Source organism: Microcaecilia unicolor, chromosome 1 (genome assembly GCF_901765095.1).
Source record: "Microcaecilia unicolor chromosome 1, aMicUni1.1, whole genome shotgun sequence".
NCBI classification, from domain to species: domain Eukaryota; kingdom Metazoa; phylum Chordata; class Amphibia; order Gymnophiona; family Siphonopidae; genus Microcaecilia; species Microcaecilia unicolor.
The window spans coordinates 488,197,463-488,222,979 of record NC_044031.1 but is presented as its reverse complement, the minus strand read 5'-3'; positions in this window follow the sequence as shown (position 1 = coordinate 488,222,979).

Genomic DNA, 25,517 nt, shown 5'->3' with positions numbered 1-25,517 from the left:
CTTTTATTCAAATTTCATCAAGCATCAAAAAAGCATTTCAACTCAATGTGTCCAAATGGTACCATCTTATCATATGTAACCTTAATACTATGACAGCATGACACCCCCATCTTCATCCTGCGGTGTCACAAGGCTGGGAAACCATCCTATACCCAAATTCCTGTAGCAATTAACAGGGTAGATTTTATTTCCTTATTCCCAACAATGTCATTGTAATCAAAATGAAATGTGGTAACTTCTTACATCAATATTGCATCACAGAAAAGAAGAAACAGCAAAGAACACAGATATAATCCTAAGACCCCAAGAAGTGAAAAATCCCAATACCCAGCTAATTTTTTTTCAGCTCCAAACAACTAACCTTATAGTAAAGGGAAGGGTGGGTGGGCCAACAGCGACTTTTTTTTTCTTTCAGAGGCTCCTGCTGCTAAGCCACTGCATGCCCAATACAAAATAGCATCCATACAAATTCTCCCAGACCAATCCTTCACTCCACACGTCCCACCCCTCCTGAATAACTCACCACGTCAAGCTACTCACATATTGGTGGATAGGCTCAGCCAAATTATGAATATTGTTGCTTTATGGATACATTTAGGCCACACTACCAGAGTGCCTTTGTCTTTTCCCAAATATATGCAGCTGAGGTTGTGATGAGGGCTATTTATCTTTGAAATATCTATTTAAAAAAGTCTAAATTATTTAATGAGAGAGGAAGGGGAAGTAATTATTGAGGTGTGGTAAATATCTGGCTTTTATCACACCTTACTTTCCTGTGGGGGAAGACTAACTTGAGATATCTCAGTACCATAGGTTAGTCACTCCTGTGGTGTATGAATAATGAAATGTAGCAGCATGAGTAAGGGTGGAGCCTGGCACCTTGAAAACTCAGTCACACAGAGGTTTTAAAGGTGAAACCAAAAATCAATTTATTCATGTGCAAGGAAAGAGATGACCTGTTACCTTCAAAGGTCAGGATACAATAAACATAGAAAGTAGTCTTTATATATTAGAGACTGTCCTTCTATGTTAAATTGTACAGTGCTGCGTAACCCTAGTAGCACTTTAGAAATGTTAAGTAGTAGTAGTAGTAGAGATCCTTCCCGAGATCTGCTTTGGCAAGGCAACTGCATGCACTAGTCTGACTCTCAAAAAAACAGCACAAACAGCTTGTCTCTGGACTAAAGTTCCAGAATTAAAGCACTGTCTTCCAATATTCATCACAGTTGGGGCCAGGCATGGCCCTTAGTTCCAAAGCACATTTTCAACAGGGTTCCAAGATAAACGTGGCCTAACTGAGTGCAGCTTCTGCAGTTTACACTTCTGTGGTGGAGACATTGGGTGGAAGGCTTCTCCTCTATCCTGTGGGCCTCCCTGACTGATCTGACATGAACTGAGTGGGTTATGGTGGACAATGGATATGGACCACACACACACACAGTTAGTACATGTGCTTTTACCACACACACTGTTAAGAGGAAGAATTAAGTGCACTATGGCAGCTTTGATAGCCAATAGGAAGAAGCTGCCTGCATTATATTCCAGCACTCATTTCTGGGCCTCAGTCCCTGATTAGATAGACAGCTTGGCGCCAATTTCTGTTGTAGCCTTTCTGTGAACCTGTTGTTTTATTTTTTCTTTTATCTGCACCTGCCAAGAAATCACATGTTCACACTAGAAGTTTCCAGAATTGTAGAGAACTAAAGAGAATAGGATTGGGAACTGGATTGGAGGATTTATGATAATTTGGAACAAGCCTCCTATACACCCATGAGTTGGCACCAAAGGTTCTTGCTAAAGAAGTAAGGATTCAAGAACCAAGGGATAAGTAACAGACCCAAAACCCAGTTGCTGGCTTGTTTTAGTGTGGAAGTATGGGGAACCTTCCCACCCCTGTGTAGTCTAGGGACAAGGGGAGAAAGGATTCATTCAGAGTAGCTGCATTAATATCCAGGCATCCTGAAACTTCTAACCAAAGCAGACAGGAGGAGAAAAGAACTATATAAGATCTGATAACATCCTTACTGCAGATCCACACTATCACCTAGATACTAAGGAACCTACAAGTGTTTACCAACTAATTGAATTTACATCTGATTAATTATACATCAAGTGCAAACCAAGCCAAACCCTTGCCTATCTGGTGAGTGGGTTTGAGTAACAAGAAGAATAAGGAAAAGTTGTTTGTAAATTTTGTGCTTGATTAGAGGAGTGGAGAAAGCAACTGTGTATAGTTGGCCATGTGTTTTGAAAATGTTAAAGCTGTGCCCTCATCAATTGAGGGACAGTAAAGGTTCTGGTTTTCAGCAAAGAATTCGTGTGGTGTCTATCATTGTGTGAAGTGTGAAGTCTGGTGCACAGCTTGCTTGGCCTCCCAGGTAAATCCTAGTCCCACCTTGGTCCCAACCAATATATAATAGTGTGCACTTCTCTTGTCCAACTATCCCGGGCATAGTCTAGGCAGCTGACGACCACCTCAACCAAGGGGTTACACATATTCTGGTAGTGGCGATTGCCATTACGGCATAATGTAAGCCACATGGAGCCTGAAAAGAGGTGGGGAAATGTGGGATACAAATGCAACAAATAAATAAATAAATAAATACATACATAAATAAATGTCAACACTTTTTCACATTTGGATTTGATCACACTGTTAAGTAAACCTGGAGGATTTTGACAGTAGCTCGATAGGTATAATACTACTACTACTACTACTACTATTTAACATTTCTAAAACGCTACCAGGGTTGCGCAGCACTGTACAATTAGCAAAGAAGGACAGTCCCTGCTCAAAGGAGCTTACAATCTAAAGGACAAAAAGTGCAGTCAATCAAGATTGAGGCAGTCTAGATTTCTTGGATAGAGGTACAATGGTTAGGTGCCGAAAGCGACATAATCTATCTCTATGAGACCCAGTCCTCCTTTGGCTTAGGGAATGTACACTCTTGGTGTACAGAGTTTGTGTGAAGGGTTAGCAGCATGCAGTCTTGATGCTAATTGCAGGGTTATTGGGGGGGGGGGGGGGTAAAGATGCTGAGGGGAGATTATTGGTGGGTCAGCATCCTGAGTGGAAGGGTACCAGATGTAGAGTGCATTGTGATGCAGAGTGGAGGTTGAGGTCATTTTGGATGTATTTCTATAAGGATCTGCCTAGTTGTAGGTGCAAAAGAGTATGTATTCTGTTATTTATGCACACGTGGCCACTTATGCATGTAAATAGCGTTTTATAGAATACTAATAGTAAAGTATGCAACCATAATTTGGTGTCACAATACAGTTTGGTCATGGAAATTGTGCATATTTGATTTTATTCCTAAACTGTTATCTTGAAAAAATGTAACAAGGCTGATGTTATATTATTTTCTTAATGCATAATTGATCCAGTAAAGGTTAATCTGAAGGTTTATTGCCCCTGATTATCAAATGTACTACATGCTTCAAATAAATTCCAGCATAAGAGATATGTGCAATTAATGTCCCTGTGTTACCTTGCATAATTTGTGAACAGATTAAGAATGCAAGTAAGATTTGTCTTGTTCCTCCTACCTTCTTGGATAAGAGGAAGCCAGGTTTGGCAGGAGGTAGTATATGTGCATGCATCCATTTAAAATTGTGACTAGAGGAATCAGTCTCTTTAGAAAGGGAACAGAATGTTCTGTTTTCATAAAATAAGACTTTACAGAAGAGACAGATAAAAGGCATAAGATAAAGCTCGAAAGAGTTACAAATATAAACATTTATGGAACCAGCACAGCTAAAATTCAGAAAGGACAAAAGTTAGACAATGCAATAACATACAGGATGTACTGATTATAAAAATTACACTCATTCTACACTCAACCAGGGCTTTCTCAAGGTATATCCCTTGAGAAAGCCCTGTTGGTGAAACACATGTCAGTGTATAGCCCTATTGTTCCAGCTTCTTAAGAATCTATAAGCTATTGTTTATCCCTACTTTTCAGCTGACATGAATATACAAAAAGCTTAGAAAATGAATTGAATTACAAGAATATATGCAGTGACCAGTGACATGAAGGGTATGAACCCTGTACCACACATTAAAGAGTGTGATGGTGATTAACAAGTGACGCTGGGTTTACCTTTGAAGGTCTAAAGAAAAATAACTTCAGTAATAATTAATTGAGTTGTGTTCCATCTACTGGATTTGTCATCAAATTTCACTCCAGCCTATCCAAATCAATCTTGTCATTTGCGGGACACAGACCGTAAAAGTCAGCCTACCACTGCCCTCACATTCCAAATAATTTGAGTTTCCATTGAAGCTCTCTCCAGCCCATCCTAAACCTGTATGTGGGTCTCAGACCATGTAAGCCAACCCAGCACCGGCCTTTGGTTGATGTAGCCAGAGTTGCCATCTAAGCACCACTTGACTTGCAAACACATATAAAATAACAAACAAACACAAACAGTTTTTGAGCTATCCCAAATTAAGCAACTTATCTATGCAGGTACCAGCACTGAATATTGCCAGCACCCACATAACCTCAAGGTCCACCCCAGTGCCACACCTGAGCTGCCCACTTTTTCTTTGGGCAGTCTGTGGGGTTATTCAGCAGCACTCTCCAGTTAAGTGTTCTAGAATATCCCCACTTTGGTGGCATGAATTGATTTGACCAGGCTTCTGACTGCTTGAATCGCTTTGAATATCCACCTGACAATAAATAAAATGTAAAAAATTGAAGTTTAAATTAAACCTGATCTCTGTTACATTTGTTTACTTAAACTTAGACTTTACTTGAACCATTATAGAAATGTCCCAATCTTTATAAACAATTTTTAACTTTTTAATAAAAAGTAAGACAGTTGGCTACTTAGCTTGCCTTTTTTAAAATGATTGGACCTCTGGCCAATATGCGGCATGTTTCTCATTGTGCTGCATCAGGGTCCGGTCCTTTGAAATATTAATAAGTACATAAGTAATGCCACACTGGGAAAAGACCAAGGGTCCATCGAGCCCAGCATCCTGTCCACGACAGTGGCCAATCCAGGCCAAGGGCACCTAGCAAGCTTCCCAAACGTACAAACATTCTATACATGTTATTCCCGGAATTGTGGATTTTTCCCAAGTCCATTTAGTAGCGGTTTATGGACTTGTCCTTTAGGAAACCGTCTAACCCCTTTTTAAACTCTGCCAAGCTAACTGCCTTCACCACGTTCTCCGGCAACGAATTCCAGAGTTTAATTACGCGTTGGGTGAAGAAACATTTTCTCCGATTTGTTTTAAATTTCCTACACTGTAGTTTCATCGCATGCCCCCTAGTCCTAATATTTTTGGAAAGCGTGAACAGACACTTCACATCCACCTGTTCCACTCCACTCATTATTTTATATACCTCTATCATGTCTCCCCTCAGCCATCTCTTCTCCAAGCTGAAAAACCCTAGCCTCCTTAGTCTTTCTTCATAGGGAAGTCATCCCATCCCCGCTATCATGAGTTATAAAAAACATACTGCTCAACAAATTGTTCACCTAAGTCACTCACAATATAATTGGTTGAAGATCGCGTGACATTATGTTTAAAATATGATGCTTAGCCACCATCTTTAAGGATTATAATTAGATGGTGTGCACTATGGTGAGTGACTTAGGTGAACAAATTTTGAGCAATACGTTTTTTATAACTCATTATATTTTATTACTGTTTCAGAGGTCCGGACCCTGATACTGCACAATGCGAAACATATCCGTTCATTTTGAAAAAGACAAGCTAAGTAGCTAACTGCTTTACTTTTTATTTTAAAAAAGTTAACAATTGTTTATAAAGATTTTGACATTTCCAATTAATGGTTCAAGTAAAGTCTAAATTTAAGTAACTAAATGTAAAGCTATTACAAACTGGTGAGGAGGAAAGGTGAGTCAAGAGTAATGCTGGCTCTTGTGAAATGAGTCACCACTGAGGTCTGCTCTGTAATTGGGTTGAAATACTAAAAGTCATTGGGACACTGGGCTTATATTTATTTATTTATTTATTTAATACATTTATACCCCACATTTTCCCACTAGTTGTAGGCTCAATGTGGCTTACATAGGACAGTAGGGAAGACTAAAGTACAGAAAAGTACAATTAAACAATGTAAGAGTAAGATAATAGACAAATAGGTATCATTTAAACAAGTAAGGTAGGAAAAGATAATACAAAGTTACATGTTAATAAGGTTGATGAATCTTGCTGAAAACCAGGAATGGGTGGGTGGGTTAGGTCTTTACTCTTATTGGGTTACCCCCATCCGTTAATTTGAAAATAGCATCTTGTTTGGGTCAATTTGAAATATCTAAGTGTGGGCATCTACACCAGCCATAGGACTGGTATAAATATTTGTGCCTTCATGTACACCTATTTTTGGTCATTTACACTAGTATTCCATAATGAAAAGTTGGTGCCTACTTTTCATTATAGAATAAGTTTAAAATATGGGCAATAACCTGCACCTGTAGTGGAGTCTCTGTCATAGAATTACCCTCTCCGAGTCGGTGATTTTCAAACTGATGGTCAAGTTTCACCCAGCAGATTTAGTTTTCAGACTATTCACAATGGATATGTATGAAGAAATTTGCCTACAATGTGGAGAGTGAAAACTACATTTGGATTCTGGTTGTCCTTGACATCTAAACAGTTAGGGCCTGATAATCAACTCATGGAAGGCAACCCACTTAAGTGCTGTGATCAGCCCTGAACCCGGATATTCCCATTTCCGGAGACCAGCATTGAATATCCTTTTTTCTGGCAGCTAAAAAGTTAACCTGCAATACTGATATTCAGAAGTAACATGTTTACTTTTTAGCAGTCAAAGATAGGCCTGCTATTTAAGTGACCAATTTTTACCGCTCAACATAGCCAGATAGGCACTGAATATCCACGCCTATCCAGCTAGGTAATGCAATATAGCTGCTAACTGAATATCCGTGGTTAGGTGCTTAAATCCTATTTAACTGGGCAGGAGCCATTTCTGGCCAGTTTGGGAGGTTATTATGTCATTATCCTGCTTATAATCAAACGAGAAAAACGCCCAAGTTCCGACCTAAATCGGGAGATGGACGTTTATCTCACAAAAACGAATAACGCGGTTAATTGAAAGCCGAACTTGGACGTTTTCAACTGCACTCCATCGCGGAAGCGTACAAAGTTGATGGGGGCGTGTCTGAGGTGTGGTGAAGGCGGGACTGGGGCATGGTTATCACCCGAACAGAGATGGGCGCCTTTCGCCGATAATGGAAAAAAAGTATGCGTTTGTAGCTAGAATTTAGGGCACTTTTCCTGGACCCTGTTTTTTTCACAAATAAGGCCCCAAAAAGTGCCCTAAATGACCAGATTACCACCAGAGGAAATCGGGGATGACCTCCCCTGACTCCCCCAGTGGTCACTAACCGCCTCCCACCACAAAAAAATGATGTTTCACAACTTTTTATTTTCACCCTCAAATGTCATACCCACCTCCCTGGCAGTAGTATGCAGGTCCCTGGAGCAGTTGTTAGGGGGTGCAGTGGACTTCAGGCAGGTGGACCCAGGCTCATCCCCCCCTACCTGTTACAATTGTGCTGCTTAATGCTTAGTCGTCCAACCCCCCCAAACCCACTGTACCCACATGTAGGTGCCCCCCTTCACCCCTTAGGGCTATAGTAATGGTGCAGACTTGTGGGCAGTGGGTTTTGAGGGGGATTTGGGGGGCTCAACACACAAGGGAAGGGTGCTATGCACCTGGGAACTCTTTTACCTTTTTTTCTTTTGTAAACGTGCCCCCTAGGGTGCCCGGTTGGTGTCCTGGCATGTGAGGGGGACCAGTGCACTACGAATCCTGGCCCCTCCCACGAACAAATGCCTTGGATTTATTCATTTTTGAGCTGGGCGCTTTCATTTTCCATTATCGCTGAAAAACAAAAATGCCCAGCTCACAAATTGTCGAATAAAACATGGACGTCTATTTTTTTTCAAAAATACGGTTCAGTCCGCCCCTTCACGGACCCATTCTCGGAGATAAACGCCCATGGAGATAGACGTTTTCATTCGATTATGCCCCTCTATGTAGTTTTTCGCCATGAGTGGAGCGTTGTTAATTATGGAAGACATAACATGCAAACATGTAAAATTCTAACTGTAAATGCTTTGTAAATAAGATTTTGCATATATTTTTAATGCTAAATAGAAGTTTTCTGTGTCTGTTTTCATGCTGTATTTTCTGTCCATTATCTCATATAGGGCAGGAGCCTATGTGTATTTCACCAACACCTGACAAGTACACTGTTTGCATGATGACAGTAAAACACAATTTCTTCGACAGTTTTGAACGTTTGTTTGATTGGTTTGTCTTATCAATTTTAAGACACAATGGATATCACTCAGACACATACTTCACTCCTGAAGCAGGCATATTTTTGGGTGAAACACAGACCGTGTTCAGTCCATAGTATCTGTTTTTTCAGTAAACACCTTTTACTACAATTGACCTCTGGAGTTTCCTTTGTATGGTTGACCTACGTCCCTTCTCTACTTCTCTGGTTGTCTCTATGTGTATTTCACAGATTATTTAAAAGAAGATTTGCAGCAAAGGGATTTTGGATTTAGCCCATACTATTTTTTTCAGTAGCAGCTCAAGGTGAGCTACATTTTCCTATCCTCACAGGGTTTTGTACCTGAAGTAATGGAAGGTTAAGCGACTTGCCCAACATCACAAGGGGCAGCAGTGGGAGGTGCATTTGGTTTCTCAGGTTCTTAGCCCCCTGTTCTAATCATTAGGCTATTTCTCCACAGTGGTTTTAGCACTTGTCATTAGTTTATAGCCAGATAATGTTATAATGATGATCAGTATGCTTCTTCTGCCGTATTTTAGATGTGGCTGATGTCAGAATAACTTCTTTGCTTGTCCATAAAGGAATAATGAGCCTCATGCATATCTTAGTGCAGTTGATAATACAGTCTCAGCTGGAAAGAACAGGATGGGCTAAATTCTTTAATTAGAGGAAGTTTTTTCAGGTACTTCATGCAGGGCTTCTTGCCAGGCTTTTTAAAACAGAGATTATGAATTCATTTCTTCTCTCTAAGTGGCAGGAACCTTTCTGCCAGAGCATTTTCCAAGCTGAAAGAAAACTTGAAATGAGTGCTTTAAGCAGCCATTCAAATATTAAGGGATGTTGTAAAATTAAAAAAAAAAAGCTACCTGGATGAGATTTGCATACAGTAGGGACCTAAACAAATACTGTTAAGGCTGATTTCTGATTCTGCAAGTTGGTTAAGTAGGCTTTAAGCTCTGGGGCTTGTATAGGTACAAAATTAGCTCTTAGCGGAGGGGTCCTTTTATTAATTATTTGATTATTATTATTTATTTGGATTGTGCCCACACCTTTTCAGTAGTGGCTCAAGGTGAGTTACATTCAGGTACACTGCGTATTTCTCTGTCCTTGGAGGGCTCACAATCTAAGGGCCCTGTTTACTAAGCCGTGCTGTAGATGCGCAAACGTTTTAGTGAGCGCTAATGCTAAAGGCAACCATAGGAATAGAATGGGTGTCTCTATAGTTAGTGCATGCTAAAAAATTAGCATGCCTTAGTTTGTACCTGAGGAAATGGAGGGTTAAGTGACTTGCCCAAAATCACAAGGAGCAGCAGTGGGATTTGAACCAGTTGCCTCTGGATGTCAACAGCAGTGCTCTAACCACCAGGCCACTCCTCTACTCCACTTTTAGTAAGCTGTGCTAAAAAGTGGCCTGTGGTATTGGTAACGTGGGACCTTCCCAAGCGTTGAAGACACCTTCCGTGCTGCTGTAAAGTGGCTGCGTTTTCCATTTCTTCAATTAATGGCCACTCGCATATTTCCACATTAGCACATGGCCATTAGCATGTGAGCCCTTCCCACCACCTATTTACTAGGTTGTAAGAGTTCCAACGCTAACCACGTGCTAATCAGTTAGTGTGCAGCGATGCAGTGAGCTAACCAATTAGTGCTGGGCATGCCTACTCTCCGCCCCCAAACACACCCTCAGTGCTAATCAATATTTTCTATGTTTTAGTGTATGGGTAGTGCATGCCGAACACAAAACTACTGTGTGACACCTGAGTGTGCCCCACGGTAATGGAGTTTAACCTGTGCTAAGCACGTTTTAGTGCTTACCGCAGCTTACTAAAAGGACTTCTGAATTTGGTGAGTAAATGCTCTTGTTTAAACATAGAAGCACACAAGATTATGGCAGATAAAGACAACATCCTCTATATTCAGCCAGCCTTTTTTTTCTTTCCTAATTCTTAGCTTCTGGAGCTACTTTTGCTTCTCTACATCTGAGCTGGGTCAGAGCTCTCCTGAATTCTAGTATCATTTGCTTTTCATCCTATTACCTTTGCTGTTTCATGAATCTAAAATACTTTTGAGTAATTTTATAAAGCAGGTTAAATCTCGGCTTTTCAACTGTTATAAGAACTAATTTATCTTGGGTAATTGCTCCAGAGCATTCACTAATATTTATAATTTTTAAGATATATTTTGGTTATTTCTCCATCAATTATCTATTAAGATAATAATATTCACAATTGCAAGAATAAAAGGAATTAAGTATATTTATTGGATTACATTAACCTGCATTACCAGGTTTAAGAACATATGTAAAGAACAGGCCATATATTTAGCTTCAAAAGGAGTTTATTTATGGTACAGTTTTCAGCAATTGCAGTGAGAGGTAGTTCTTACAGAGAATCTGTGCTTTAAAGCAAGGCAACCAGTTTAAATCAAAAGTTATAAGTTACTTACAAGTCCTTGTTACAAAGCATGAGCAGCATGAGGTAAGCACGTGGTTGCAGGAGGAGGGAGAGTCTCTGTAGCAGTGGCAGGGGGATGATCAGGGCTGCAGCAGGGTAGAAGAGATCTGTCTCTGTGTGGAACAGCTTCTGCCTTTTATACATTGCAAGTTGCAGGAGGACATGATCACATGAATCTCAGCACTTGCTTCCTGGTTTGCACTGGATAATTTGCAAGACATTATGGTTAATGCAGTCTGTTCACATGATCACATTATAAGTCTTTCCTTTCTGCACATGTCCTGGCGTCTTCCTGTCTGATAGCTGATGGGAGGGGGCAGGTATACATATCTGAGGTAACCAGCAAATGGTTTAACAAGCAAATGCCTTGTTTATGGTTTTCCTCTGAGTCCTTTGTTTTCAGTAGCTGGATTTACACTTCTCCAGGCTTTCTGTCTCTTGGGTCTTTGGAGATGTCTTGATGAGCCTTGAAGTACCTACCTAGTCATGCTTTTGTTATCAGTACTTCAGGTGGGAGGAGAAGGAAGTTCTATATCTCTTTGGAGCAGTGCCCTTTTGTCTTTGTTAAGTTTTCCCAGAGGGAGGGGGAAGAGGGATTTGGAGTTCAGATCAGTTTCCCTGTTGCAGTTTCAATAAGTCTTTTAAAGCTGCATTTTTATATTGATACCTGATCCAGTAAAATCAATAATTCTGCTACACATTTAATTCTGACAATTAACTTATACCATAACACAACCAGGCCTTTAATGGAAGAAATAAGTAACTTGTTAGTCTCACTCACACACACAAGGAGTAACATAAGCTGCATATACTGCAGCAGGACATGTTTACCCACTCCTACCCTACCTGAGATAATATTTAACCATCTTTCTGACCTCATGTGCAGCTTTTGTTAAATTAGTCACCTTATTTTCTAACTCCTCTTACTCTCTTACCTATCTATATGTTACATCTTTGCATATACCCTACACTATCAATTAAAATGTATTGATATTACGTATTGTGTTGACATTGTAAGTATTATACTCTTCCATACTTTGTATTGTTAGTTGAATATTTTTACTGCTATAAATGTCTATTGCTCATGTTTGATTTATTCTTACTGTACACCGCCTTGTGTAAATTCCTTCAAAAAGATAGTAAATAAATCCTAATAAAATAAATAAATATATAAATTATTCAATAAACCTCATTTGTGGATGAACTTCTCAGGACTTTCTCTGCATTTTATTGGTTACCAGCGGTATTTTTGAAGGGATTTTGCTTCTGCTTGTTTTGCTCATAACAGGTATAACCCTTTTGTGAGAAAATGAATTCACTATTAGAGGTTCCAGTAGTTACTTGATGTTACATATGCAGATGGCAGCGGTCAGTGATTTATTTGATGCCAGGGCTTTTATGCCCAGATATTCAATGCTGGGCCATCTTCAGGCCCCAGCATTAAATATCTGGGTAGTTAATGCCAATATTTAGTCCTAATGAATTTCAAGAATCCTACCTTTGAATAGGCAGCACTACAAATATTACATTGAGCCCTAAAACACCAATCTATCTACTACTAAGAAAACAGAACAAGTGGGTGTTCAACAGATCTCTATATAGAAAGTACACTTCAATAGGATACCTTGATTAGACACACAAAACATAGAATGCAGCACAACACTGAAGAGATAAAAACAGAAATGTATTTCCTCTTGTACTGAACAAAATAAAATACATCCACAATGTACATTTCCCAAAGCTAACAAGTTTCATTTAATTCAAAATAATATATATTTGTCTTCCTCCGGGCCCTTTATTTTTCCATTCGTTTTGTCTTAGCTTCTCTTTTCTGCTTTTCTCTGTTTTCTAACTCTCATTCCGGTGCCCATCAATTTGCTATCTTTTTTTTTTCCATTTCCTTTATGAATCTGGCTTTTGGCATATTGATCTTGTCTCTCTAGCTCTTTCCTTTCCTTTCTTTTTTTTTTTGCCTCTCTATCCACTCAAATTTCACCCTCCTCTTCACCCTCTAGTACTCAAATCTCTTTTTAAATGTTTGACCACTTATCAAATTTTTTATCTCCTTCTCTCACTCTTTGCTCAGCCCATCTTCCCTAGCTCTCCAATTTTCCAGGCCCCTTCTGTCTTTCACCTACTCCCTATTACCAAATTTCTATTTTATGTTGTCAACATCTTCTTCTCACTTATCTTCTTGCCAACCCCTTATTGATTGTCCCACATATTTTCACCATGCCCAGCATCTTCCCTCTGTCTCATGCCACCCTGCAGCCCATCTCCCCATTGTGTTCATCTCTCCCCTTCTCCCTCATGATCCATCTCCTCTCTTTATCCCTCACATTCTCTAATAGATTATTTCCTCCCATCTCCCTTGTAGTCTAGCATTTCTCTCTCTCTCTCTCTCTCTCTCTCTCTCTCTCTCTCTCTCTGTCTCTCTCACTTTCTTGTAGTCTAGCATCTCCACAATTTCTTTCACCTTCTGTCTTGTATCCCAGCATCACCATTCTTTCTTACCTCACCCTTATAGCCCAGCATCTCCACTTTCTCATCTCCCACCCATTGTAGCCCAGCATTTTCACATTCTCTTTCATGTCCCCCTTTTGCAAGGGAATCTTCACCACCCCCAATCTAACATCTCCCTTTCTCCCTTCCCAGATTAGATAGCAGTTTCCTATCCTTTCCCCTTCTTCTTCATGCTCCAACATTTCCCCTACCTTGATGGAGCTACCATCACCAAGTTGAAAAAGGGAAAAGCAGTACTGAACCTTGGAGCCCAGTTGTGTACTGCAGATTCAATATCCCCACAACAGGAACTTATATTGGAAGGGGAAGAAATAGATTATTGTATTCTATTTTATGGGGGGACATCTTCAGGAATGCTCCTACTATTAAAGTTGCCTTTGCTGAGTACAAGAGTTCTTGTGCTGCTGGTGTCACAGGATTGTAGCTGAAGAGTGGAGGGCTAGTGGTGCTGGAGTCCAATCTGGAGTATAGTAGAAGTATAGAGTATAGTAGAAGCACTCCACTCTTCAGCTGCAATCCCAGCCATACCAGCAGCAGGTGTCCCTTAAATCAGCCAATATGCAGAGAACAAGTTATGCTTCTGTCCTACAACTCACTTTCTGTCATGTCCCCTAACACAACGCAAGCAGCTTCCCCGGGCTGTGCAGGGTCCTGTTGACATGCACACTTGACTGGCACAACCCTGAGCCATGTGTATGTAGTTCTTCTCTGGCTGCAGGCTCCTTGATTGCTTTGCTTTGCTTCCATGCACCTGGCTCTGCTCTCTCTCTCTCTCTGCCTGGCTTCCAGGCTCCTTGATTGTTTTGCTTCCACCCACCCGGGTCTACTCTTCCTCTGCCTGGCTTCCCTTGCTTCTCTCCTATTGCTCTTCCAGTTCCTCCTTCCCCTGCTCTTGTCCTATGGCTGTGCCTCTTCTCCCTGCTGATGTCAGATGCCAGCACTTTATTAGCTGAGCTCTCCCTAGACTCCTTGCTTTGGCTTCTACTTTGGTAGGTGTTACTTGCTCAGTAGTGTGCTTCTCCTCTACTTTGTTCTTTGTTACTGACTCTGCCTGTACCTGGATTACTCTTGTGTCTGCTGCCTGCCTACTGACTCTGCCTGTACCTGGATTACTCTTGTGTCTGCTGCCTGCCTACTGACTCTGCCTGTACTTGGATTATTCTCTTGACCTGCTGCCTGCCTACTGACTCTACCTGTATCTGGATCACTCTCTTGCTTGCTGCCTGTCTGGCCGTCATGTTCATCACCCCGCTTCCTGCTCCATCTTGTAAGCCCTGCAGGCCGCCCGTACCTAGGGGCTCAACCTCTGGGGAACGGCGGTCAGCACAAGTGAAACCCGGGGTTGTCTGGCCGCCAAGCAGAACCTGGTTCGAGTACTGGGCTTGGCAGCCCTCTACTTGGTACAAGAACTCACAGGTCTGACACTTCCTTATGAGAGTGTGTCACAACATATAGTAACACAGTAACAAAATAAGATGGCAGATAAAGACCTGAATAGTCCATACAGTCTGCCCAACAGTCACATTCATTATCAATTCAAGATTAAAATCAACAATGAATGTGAGATTATATACTTGATCACGGTCTTTGTTTGGTGTTTCTGGGACACAGACCGCAGAAGTCCACCTGACTCTGTCCTTATGTTCCAACTACTGTCACGTAGCCTATCTGAATTGCTGACCTAGAAATCTTCAGCATTCTATTAGGAGAATTTGGGGAACTAAAATCCTTGTCTTCATGAGCTGAAGACTTATTTTCTCTTGAGTATTTGCAGATCTCAGTCACTAGATTCTGTATGCAGTGCATCCAGTTCCCACCAGTATGACATTACTCATACTTATTTATGCAAACACATTCAAGGAGTCCTAGAAAAGGAGATTTCAAATAATGTGCTGTATCATCCTCTTATGGGCCATAAATGTTAAAGACTGGAAAGCTTCAAAATGCCATACTCTATGCAGGAGTCAAGTTAGTGTGTTGGCTGCTCTACTGCTGCCTGTAAAACTTCTACAGATCCACGGGTCTTTTTACTAAGATGCGCTAACAGATATAGAGCATGCTAATGATTAGAGTGGGCTAAATCCTAAGAAGCCCATATAAAATGGGCTTCTTAGCATTTAGAGTGTGCTAATCATTACCGTATGCTAAATCCATTAGTTCAACTTGGTAAAAGGACCACTTAGAGGGGCATTTTCGAAAGGGACGTCCAAGTTGTGATTTGGACGTCCTTGCAAAACGGGAAAATCCAGGGGCGGGGAAACCTGTATTTTCGAAACAAGATGGACGTCCATCTTTTGTTTTGAAAATATCATCAGGGACGTCCAAATCCTTAAATTTGGACTCCCTAGATTTGGTGGTCCCTAGACATGGACGTTTCTGACTTTTGGCGATTTTCGAAACCAAATATGTCCATGTCAAAAACGGCGAAATGCAAGCCATTTGGTCGTGGGAGGAGCCAGCATTTCTAATGCACTGGTCCCCCTGACATGCCAGGACAACAACCGGGCACCCTATGGGCCACTGCTGTGGACTTCATAAATTGCTCACAGGTATATAGCTGAGCCCCCCTAAACCCCCTACCCACAACTGTACACCACTACCATAGCCCTTATGGGTGAAGGGGGGCACCTAGATGTGGATACAGTGGGTTTTTGGTGGGTTTTGGAGGGCTTGCTGTTTCCTCCACAAATGTAACAAGTATGGGGGGATGGGCCTGGGTCCGCCTGTCTGAAGTGCACTGCAGTACCCACTAAAACTGCTCCAGGGACCTGCATGTGCTGTCATGGACCTGAGTATGACGTCTGAGGCTAGCATAGAGGATGGCACGACATATTTTGAAAGATGTTTATTGAGGGTGGAAGGGGGCTAGTGATCACTGGGGGAGTAACAGGAGGTCATCCCCGATTCTCTGCAGTGGTCATCTGGTCATTTCGGGCACCTTTTTGTGCCTTAGTCGTAAGAAAAACAGGTCTGGGTGAAAACGTCCAAGTGTTCGTCAGGGACATCCTTATTTTTTTCCATTATGGGTCAAGGACGTCCAAGTGTTAGGCACCCCCAAGTCCCGCCTTCGCTACGCCTCCGACATGCCACCTTGAACTTTGGCCGTCCTTGCGACGGAGTGCAGTTGGAGACGTCTTAAATTGGGTTTTGATTATACCGATTTGGACGTCCCTGGGAGAAGGACGTCCATCTTCCGATTTATGTTGAAAGGTTGACGTGCTTCTCTTTTGAAAATGAGCCCCTTAGTGATTTATCTTATACTAGGTCTAACCTACAGGAACTGCTTCACATAGGGGGTCTTTTACTAAGCCGCGGTAGTGTTTTTAGCTCACCGTGGAAATCATCTGGTGGTAAACACTGAGATGCCCATTATATTCCTATGGGTGTCTTGGCATTTACAGCAAGTTGATTTCTACCAAGGGCTAAAAATACTACCGCAACTTAGTAAAAAAAAACCCATAGGTAAGAATCCCTATTGCAAAACACCACTTTCCAGATATAATGAATAACCAGATTTGACTGTTCAGTTGATTATGTATCTTATTAAATCTTATTTCATAGTCCTTATGATATAAAATGTACAATGTTTTGCTATCCTTCCTCTGGATTTTCTCTTCTGTATCTACATCCTTTTGGAACGTGATTTCTAGAATGTACATACTATTTTACATTATGCTTTTTTCTTGAACAGAAATCAGTATAAATGTATTTTGGGTAATCAAGGTTTTGAATTTCTCTTTGTATTATGTCATGTGTGTAAGAATGAAGGGGCCAGAGAGTCTGCAAGAGTTTCAGAGAGCAAAGGACTAAGGGCTGCTTTGCTAATGAACTCTGAGCTCCATCAGCTGCAGCTGGGCGATAGTCCTAATAAATATTAGTTCTGGAAATTTTCTGAGAGCTCAGGAACTTTAACAGGAAAGATGCTGGTTAAGCCCAGTTCTGTACTGATTTTTGTTTAAGAAAATCTTAAACTTACCATCCTAACCCAGCATGAATAATTTGTTAACATGAGTACTTCTAACTTTGTGGGTAGATTAAGCTCATCTTGTCTTTAGCAAATAAAACAAAAGTTATTGGAACTACTAATCAGCATGACAGTGCCAGAGAATAGATTATTATTTTTATTTTTGTACTAGTTGTTATAGTGAGTGTTGCACCCCTGGAGTAAAAAAAAACAGCATAGCATTATTTTTTAAAATACCTGACAGTGAAACTAGCTTTAGTATCTGCAGGCTAAAACAACCCAAGTTTTATATGTTTTTCTACCTCTCTTTCTTCTGTAGTTATGTCTCTACCCAGGCATCATAGACTTTGTCTTGATCTCTCTAGGGCCTGGTTAAACCATCTGCTAACCCTGAGGTCATCAGCTATGATTCCTTCTAGGTCGTTCTTCTGTCTAGTGGCATCAATGCTCCACTCCATCCCCCGCCTCCACCTTCACATACTGCTCCCCTGTGTTTCAACAGATTTCCAAAATATTCTCACAAAGTGAGCAAGGGATAAATCATACCAAACGTTTGTATAAAACTTAAGAAATATATCTGAAGTTTGGATGCAAGTCCAATAGTAATGCTTGTCCAAGATTTTGTTTGTACAATTTGTTTCTGTACTTTTTGCACAAACGTCAAGGCTCATAACAGCAATTCATTTGTTTACAATTATATACTCAAATTAGGTTTCAGAATTGTTGTGTATTTTTAGCAAATGATATGCATGTATATTTCTATAAGAAGGATTTTAAGAAGTATGGCAGATTTAAAAGGATGCTGTTCTTGATAATTTGAGGAGTCAAATATTTTGATGGGATCTAACCCTGACATCGACACCTCAACAAATTTCTTTTAAACCCATTACTCCCCAGGATTCCCCTACTTGGAACAGAGAAGTAAGTCACTAACCTTAATCTACATATACACACATTTATATGAAGCCTATTTTTGTAAGTTTAATCATATTCTAAAGTTACTTACATAGTTATCCACATATTTTATCATTGCTATATTGGCCATAAATGTAAACTAACATCTATATTTTAAAATATTATAATTAATTAAGATAAAATAACAAACAGAGGGTCTATTTATATATCCACTAATATGTATTATTAGTGATCAACTCACTCTGCAAATATAACCCTGGGTTGGTGAATGTATCTAGGCGGCTGCCTAGTGCATACCCCATGGAGTGGGAACCAGGTACACAAAAAATGTATTGATTTTGGGACCAAAGCAGAGAGTAGATAAATATCCAGGAATCCAAACAAGCAGTTCAGACTTTTATAAATCTCCACTCAATAACTTTCAACTCCAATATAGTTGTTCTGAATCAGAATTTTCACTAACATATTTCAAATACAATCACAGCTTCAGCATTGCAAAGGCAACATAAATTTAGCAAACAGAATATTAATTGTAGCAAAAGCATTTACAGTTTCCACTCTTATTAATCAGAAATGCTGAACTGTATTATTTCATGTCTTACTACGGAGGGTGGCAGGAGTCAAACACAATTCTCCTTGTTCTTATTCCCATTGTAGGATGCAGATAGGATTACCAGTTCACCTTAACAAGATTATCAGTTCTCATAAAAGTTGTTTATCATATACAGTTGGCTTGCAATCTTAATGAAACTCAGGGAGACTGAGCTCAAATGGTGACTTTCTGGTTGGGATCTCTTTTAACCCTGCTGGAACCCAAATACTCCTACAGAGGTAATAAGTATTTTAATCTTACAGCCGAAAGATATTCCTGGTCCACAAGGGATTGTGACCAGTACACTTTGTTGGCATTCCGAAAGAGGTCAATATTCAGCCCAAAGCAGTACAGATTCCCTTTCTATTGTCTGTGGTTAGAAGGAATGCAGAGGGTCCCCCACCCTCATGCTTACCCCTATAGGCAACTTTATAGGTTCCATTTCCTGATAACTCTTTATGTATTATCACCTCTGTTTTCCTGCTAAAAAGATGATTTGAGTACATAGGGAGAAGAATGACTAGCAGGAAAAAAGCAGGAGGGAATGCCTCTATATAAGCCTCTGGTGAGACCTCATTTAGACCGCACCTTCAAAAAGACATAAATAGGAAGGAGTCAGTCCAGAGGGAAACTAATAAAATAGTAATCTTCATCACAAAGCGTATGGGAACATAATTAATGGTCCCCATATGTACACTTTGCAAGAAAGGTGGGAGAGGGGAGATATGATATAGGCGTTTAAATAGCTCAGTGGCATAAATGCACAGGAGGTGAGTATTTTTCAATTGAAAGGAAGCTCTGACCAACTGATTTTTGCAAGTCTGCCAGGTCTTGCCAGAATGATGTTAACTGTTTGAGCTAAAAATTGGTGGACCAATCTGGACCTCATCTCTTCTAGTTTGAGGTTCTTTTTAACCTGCTTTGTAGCAACAGGCCATTCTGTAATTTTGATGTTTGCTTTCTCCAAATTCTCGTGTATGAAAGCATTCTCTGTAGGGAGTCCTGGGATGTATATTTCACAGGAGGTAGCACTTGTGCTGATTAGGTCTATCACCCGTGGTATAGAGAGTTTTGGGATGGAACCAGTTAGGGCTGGAAAGCGATTGGTACTTGGTATCATTCACTTTGCCATTCCATCTTCTAAAAGAAATCATAGTCCAAACTAAATTTTATTCTGAGTCATTAATGCTTACTTAAAGCCTTTCTGGCCGATATTTGGCACTTTTTAACCAGCCAGGAATGGTTCCTTGCCGGTTAAATAGGATTAGTCAGTTAACTACTAATATTCCGTGGAAGATAGCTGGTTATCTCTGCTGAATGTTCACACATCCTGATTGCATAAAAGTTGCCAAAAATTGTGCATGCAAATGTAGGCACATCTCTGATTTGCATGCACAATTTAAAAGAATAATGAGCCAATTAGTGCCAGTAATTGGCTTTTTAACAAGCAATTAGTGGAACTAGTTAGATTTAATTGTGATGTACATGTGTAAAGTTAAGTGCAGGATCCACACCTAACATTTACTCATGGCCTGAAAAAGGGGACGTGGGCATTTTGGGGTGGATCAGGGGTGTGGTTTTAAGTTACGCATGTAATTGTAGAATATGCATCACGCTTGAAGAAGGTGCTCTGCGCTTAAATTTAGACATGGACATTCACATCATGTTTTCATTGGTGCAAATGGTAGTGCATAACTTTTTATGCAACTCTCCATTTAAGCATTAATTCTATAAACCGTACTGAACTTTAGGCATGGCTTGTAGAATACTGCTTAAGCAGGTTTTTGTTGGCACTGATATTTTAAGCAACTTATATAGAATCTAGCCCATAGCATAGGCATAGTTTGGGGGGCGAGGGAGGCATTGCCCCCCCCCCCAAAAAAAAAACAAGCTGCCCTTCTGGCGGTGACTGACTGTGAATGCAACTGCAGCGACGACAGCCTAAATGAACCCCAGACTTCCTGGTCCTGGCTCTCGCTCACTCTCACTCTCCCCTGCCCCCATCCCCTGCAAAATGTAAAAAATGAAACCATGCACGGGGTTTAGGGAGGTCCTGCGCGTGCCGCTGCCAGCTGTTTCAGATGTTTCGGGAAGAGGAAGGAGGGAAGCTGGCAGCTGTAGACACAGGACCTCCCTGTGGGAGACCCATCCTCACTATGCAGTCGGTAATTTGATAAAAAGGTATGAGTTTAAGAAAATTTAGAGAAAGTGTAGATAGTATAAATGATGGCAGGTTTTCCTATGTTTTAATTGTATGTTTGTTAGTTAAACCCCTGAGGATGCAGCGAGCGAAACGCATTGAATGCATAGGGTTTGACTCATTTGAAGTATGGGTGTACAACTCTATGTTCATAAGCAGTGGAAATAAAGAAAATAACTACAGGTTTGATTGAGGAATCAAATACGTGTTTAAATACTATTGAAGAGCACAGAGGAAGTTGCAGATACAAGCAAACTGCAGAGGAAATGTACATTCTCTTCACAATTTGTATACCACAGTGGAGTGACAGGAAAAGTGGTACTAAATTCAGCATTCAGCTTGCAGAGGCAAGTGGATTGATATCGTGAATAGTGAAACTGTACATAAGTACATAAGTAATGCCATACTGGGAAAAGACCAAAGGTCCATCGAACCCAGCATCCTGTTTCCGACAGCGGTCAATCCAGGTCAAGGGCACATGGCAAGCTACCCAAACGTACAAACATTTTATATAAGTTATTCCCGAAATTGTGGATTTTTCCCAAGTCCATTTAGTAGTGGTCTATGGACTTGTCCTTTAGGAAATCGTCCAACCCCTTTTTAAACTCTGCCAAGCTAACCGCCTTCACTATGTTCTCCGGCAACGAATTCCAGAGTTTAATTATGCGTTGGGTGAAGAAAACTTTTCTCCTATTTGTTTTAAATTTACTACACTGTAGTTTCATCGCATGCCCCCTAGTACTAGTATATTTGGAAAGCGTGAACAGACGCTTCACATCCACTCCACTCATTATTTTATATACCTTTATCATGTCTCCCCTCAGCCGTCTCTTAAATCTAAATACACGGCCATTTTTATAGGAAATATTGTGAACTGGAGACTGTGTTGTACAAAAAAAAAGAAAAAAGGAAAACAACTATTCAGAACTGAATTGTGGTATTATAAACAGCATTTTGAGTATGGGATATCTCTGTATTTCTTCAAGTATTGTATGTTAAGGTAGTTGAAGTGATTTGGATGTGTGGGAGAGTGTGTAAAAGGTATAATTGAAGAGTTGATTTGTAGGAGGACCGGGTAAAATGCATTGTAACATTATTGTGTAAAATTTAAATGTTTAAATTTTTTTTTTATACAAATAAAAATAGAATTGAAGTTTATATATTGTAGTTATTTTGAAGAAGATATTTTAATGTGCAGTAACTAGAGTGAACATTTGGAATCTCATTGGAACAGGTTGGTAAAGAACTATGAGAGAGATAAATTAGTACCAATATTGATAAAAAGACCTGAAGACAGTGGAAGATGGATAAAATAACAACACCATCAGTATGGAGACAAGAAATCTTATAGGCATGGAGTAAAGAACCACTATGAGTTCTTTTTTGAAAAATGGGCCAATTTGAGGAGTGCATGAAGTAGTATCTGTATGTCTGCACGGACAGGTCTGCCTCAGAGTATTTAATGGAAAACTCCATTTTCTGTCATACTTCAAGTAAGATTACATGAAAAACTTAGGGCCCCTTCTTTGGAAATACTTTAATAACAAATAGGGGAAATATTTTTTCACTCACAGAATAGTTACGCTCTGGAACTCACTGCCAGAGGATGTGGTAACAGCGATTAGCGTATCTAGGTTTAAAAAAGGTTTGGACAAGTTCCTGGAGGAAAAGTCCATAGTCTGTTATTGAGATGGACATGGGAGAAACTGCTGTTTGCTCTAGGATTGGTAGCATGGAATGGTGCTACTAATTGGGTTTCTGCCAAGTACTTGTGACCTGGATTGGCCACTGCTGGAAGCAGGATACTGGACTAGATGGATCATTGGTCCGACCGAGTATAGCTATTCTTATGTTATGTACTGTTTCCTAAGCTGTCACAAAGGAGTTCCTAGTGACCAGTCCCAAACCCAGCCTGTCCCAGTCTTCTGATAAATGGCCAAACAAGCCTTCCTTCCAAATTTGATGACTGGTGATACATTCATAATGAATCTGAGACCCATGGTATTATCTGTTGGATTTCAAAGGGTAAGAAGCTTGTATTAAGAAGGTATCAGTTTTAGAGAAAAAAAAGAATGAAAATGATTACGCTTAGAAATAGAGACCACATATAGAGCTCAAGTACAGATCAGGTTTTGCACTATTTGTGTTCATGTCAGAGAAAAGTCAGGCTTTGTGGTGCAAAGTAGCCATGTTCTATAGTAAAAAGCCGGATGGAAAAAAAAACAAAACCTGAAAAACAGTACAGCAGAGACAGGGTAGATAGGAAACATACCAGCTGAGATGGTATGTGAGAATAATTTCACTTATAAAAGTCCACCACACACTGTGGGTCCTTACACAATACAAAATAACGACTCTATTGCTGCAGTATCCAGCAAAATCCATAATGTTGTAAATTACATAAACTGTTTCTGTCTCATTGATTGGAATTTGGAGAGTACAAGAAACTGCAAATGCAGGTTTCAGGGAAAATTTGAAACACCGATATTATCTGTTCCTATTTCGACATGGGAATATGAGTTGGCAAACTCAGTAAGGGAGTAGGGATCCAGGAAGTGACTAGGCCTGCAGGTAAAGCCAGCATATTGCAGTAATAGGCACATCCTGTTCCCTACCTTTATCCAATTGATCATAATAATATTAATGAGTCAAAGTTAGTGGCTTACTCTTTATGGGAAGAGCTCCTGATCCAGTTAATAATGGTTCATTGATTGATGAAGACATTTTTGCATTCACATTGTGTATTGGATAGATGCTCTACATATTTATTAAGGGGCCCTTTTACTAAAGCTTAGAATGTGCTAAATGCCAAGAAGCCCGTTTTACATCTGTGGCCTTCTTAGCAGTTAGCTTGCGCTAAGCTGTAGTAAAAGGGCCCCTAAATGACATTTCTACTGCAGGATTGCATTGCATTATAACATTTTTAGAGAAAGCACTTAAAACTAGTAACTATCCAGAATCTATAGGTCACATAGCTTTAACACGTTTGTTGAAGGCTAATAACTTAGATCAGTCTTTGCCGTCCAGCTACAAACCTATAGCAAAAATTCCAGTGCTTACTAAATGAATGGAAACCCTAGTGTCAGTACAACTGATAAATCATTTAGACAACTTTGATTTATTACATCCAGTAAAATCCAGTTTTAGAAGTTATTTTAGTACAGAGATTTTGTTAATCATAACAACTGCTTGACAAAAGAAAAAAGCAATTTTAATGCAACTGGACTTCTTGTCTGCTTTTGACATTTTAGATCAAGGAATTCTTTTGTATAATGGAGAATGTGTTAAAATGGTTTCGTTTATTTCCTACTAGAAGAACTTATAAATGGGGTTAATTCTCACTAGGGCTCCAAGTGAAGGGTACCAGAAGGTTTCTCACTTTCCAATTTTGTTCAGCATCTACATGGCTGCTTTTGAAAGCAGTTTGGGTGAATTTGGTATAAAATATTATTTGTATGCAGATGGTACTTTTCTATTAATCCCAGTCCCAGAGGAAGTTGACCAGGTTAGTGGGTTTCTAACCCATGTTTTAAGTTGATCTTAAACTGGACCAAATAACATAGGTTGATTTTAAATGTTTATGTTGATTATTTTGTATGGGTCAAGGCAGTATGCAAATTATATAAAAACATACAATTATTAACAAGAAAAGAATGCCATTAATAAAAAGATAGAATCAGTTAAACACATAGGGTAGGCACAGATACTCTCAAACTGCTGTGGTGCCAGAGGCAGTCAGTCAGACACCGAACTCTCCAGTCATGTCTCCAAAAACTGTGTGAAAAAAAATGAGTCTTAAGGGCTACTTTGAATTTCTGAAAGCTTTGTTATGAATGAACATAGCAAGGGAGGCCATTCCATAACTTGGAGGCTAAAAAGTAAAAGGCCAAGTGTGCAGTAGACTCAAGCTGGGCCTGTCTGACACTTGGTAGAACCAGATGGTGTGTGCCCAATGATCACAGAGTTTGGAATGGCATATAAAGTAATGTTGAGGAGGCCAAATAGGATGGAGAATCTAGGTAACATACCTTATGGGCCAAGCAAAGAATTTTGAAAAATAAACAATAATGAATTGCTAACCACAGGAGATGAAGGAACAAGGGTGGAAGATAAGCGTATATGTGGGTGCAAAAAAGTAGTCTAAGCCAGGCAAAATATAACTAGGGTCTAAAATTCAGCAAAGTTAAGAAAGCTCTGTAAATAACATACACCGAAGTGGACAGCGTTTTTTTTATCTACTGCCAGTGCTAAAACTGGAAATTCAATGCCAGGCCCTATGGAGACTTTGGCACTGAATTTCCATTTTTTTTAAAGCTGGCTATCACATGCTCAGTTATGTCAATATTCAGACTTAACCGGCTACGGGTTAGCGTATAAAGATAGGACAGCTATTTATGTAGTCCTATTCATCCACTAAACATGGCCGGTTAGCTCTGAATATTGAGACCTAATCGGACTTTGCCCCTGAAATGCCCTCAACGTAGCCAGCTTTCAATTCAGCGCTAATAGTCATTTTCAACTGCACTAAATGGTTAAGTGCTACTGAAAATGACTGAATAG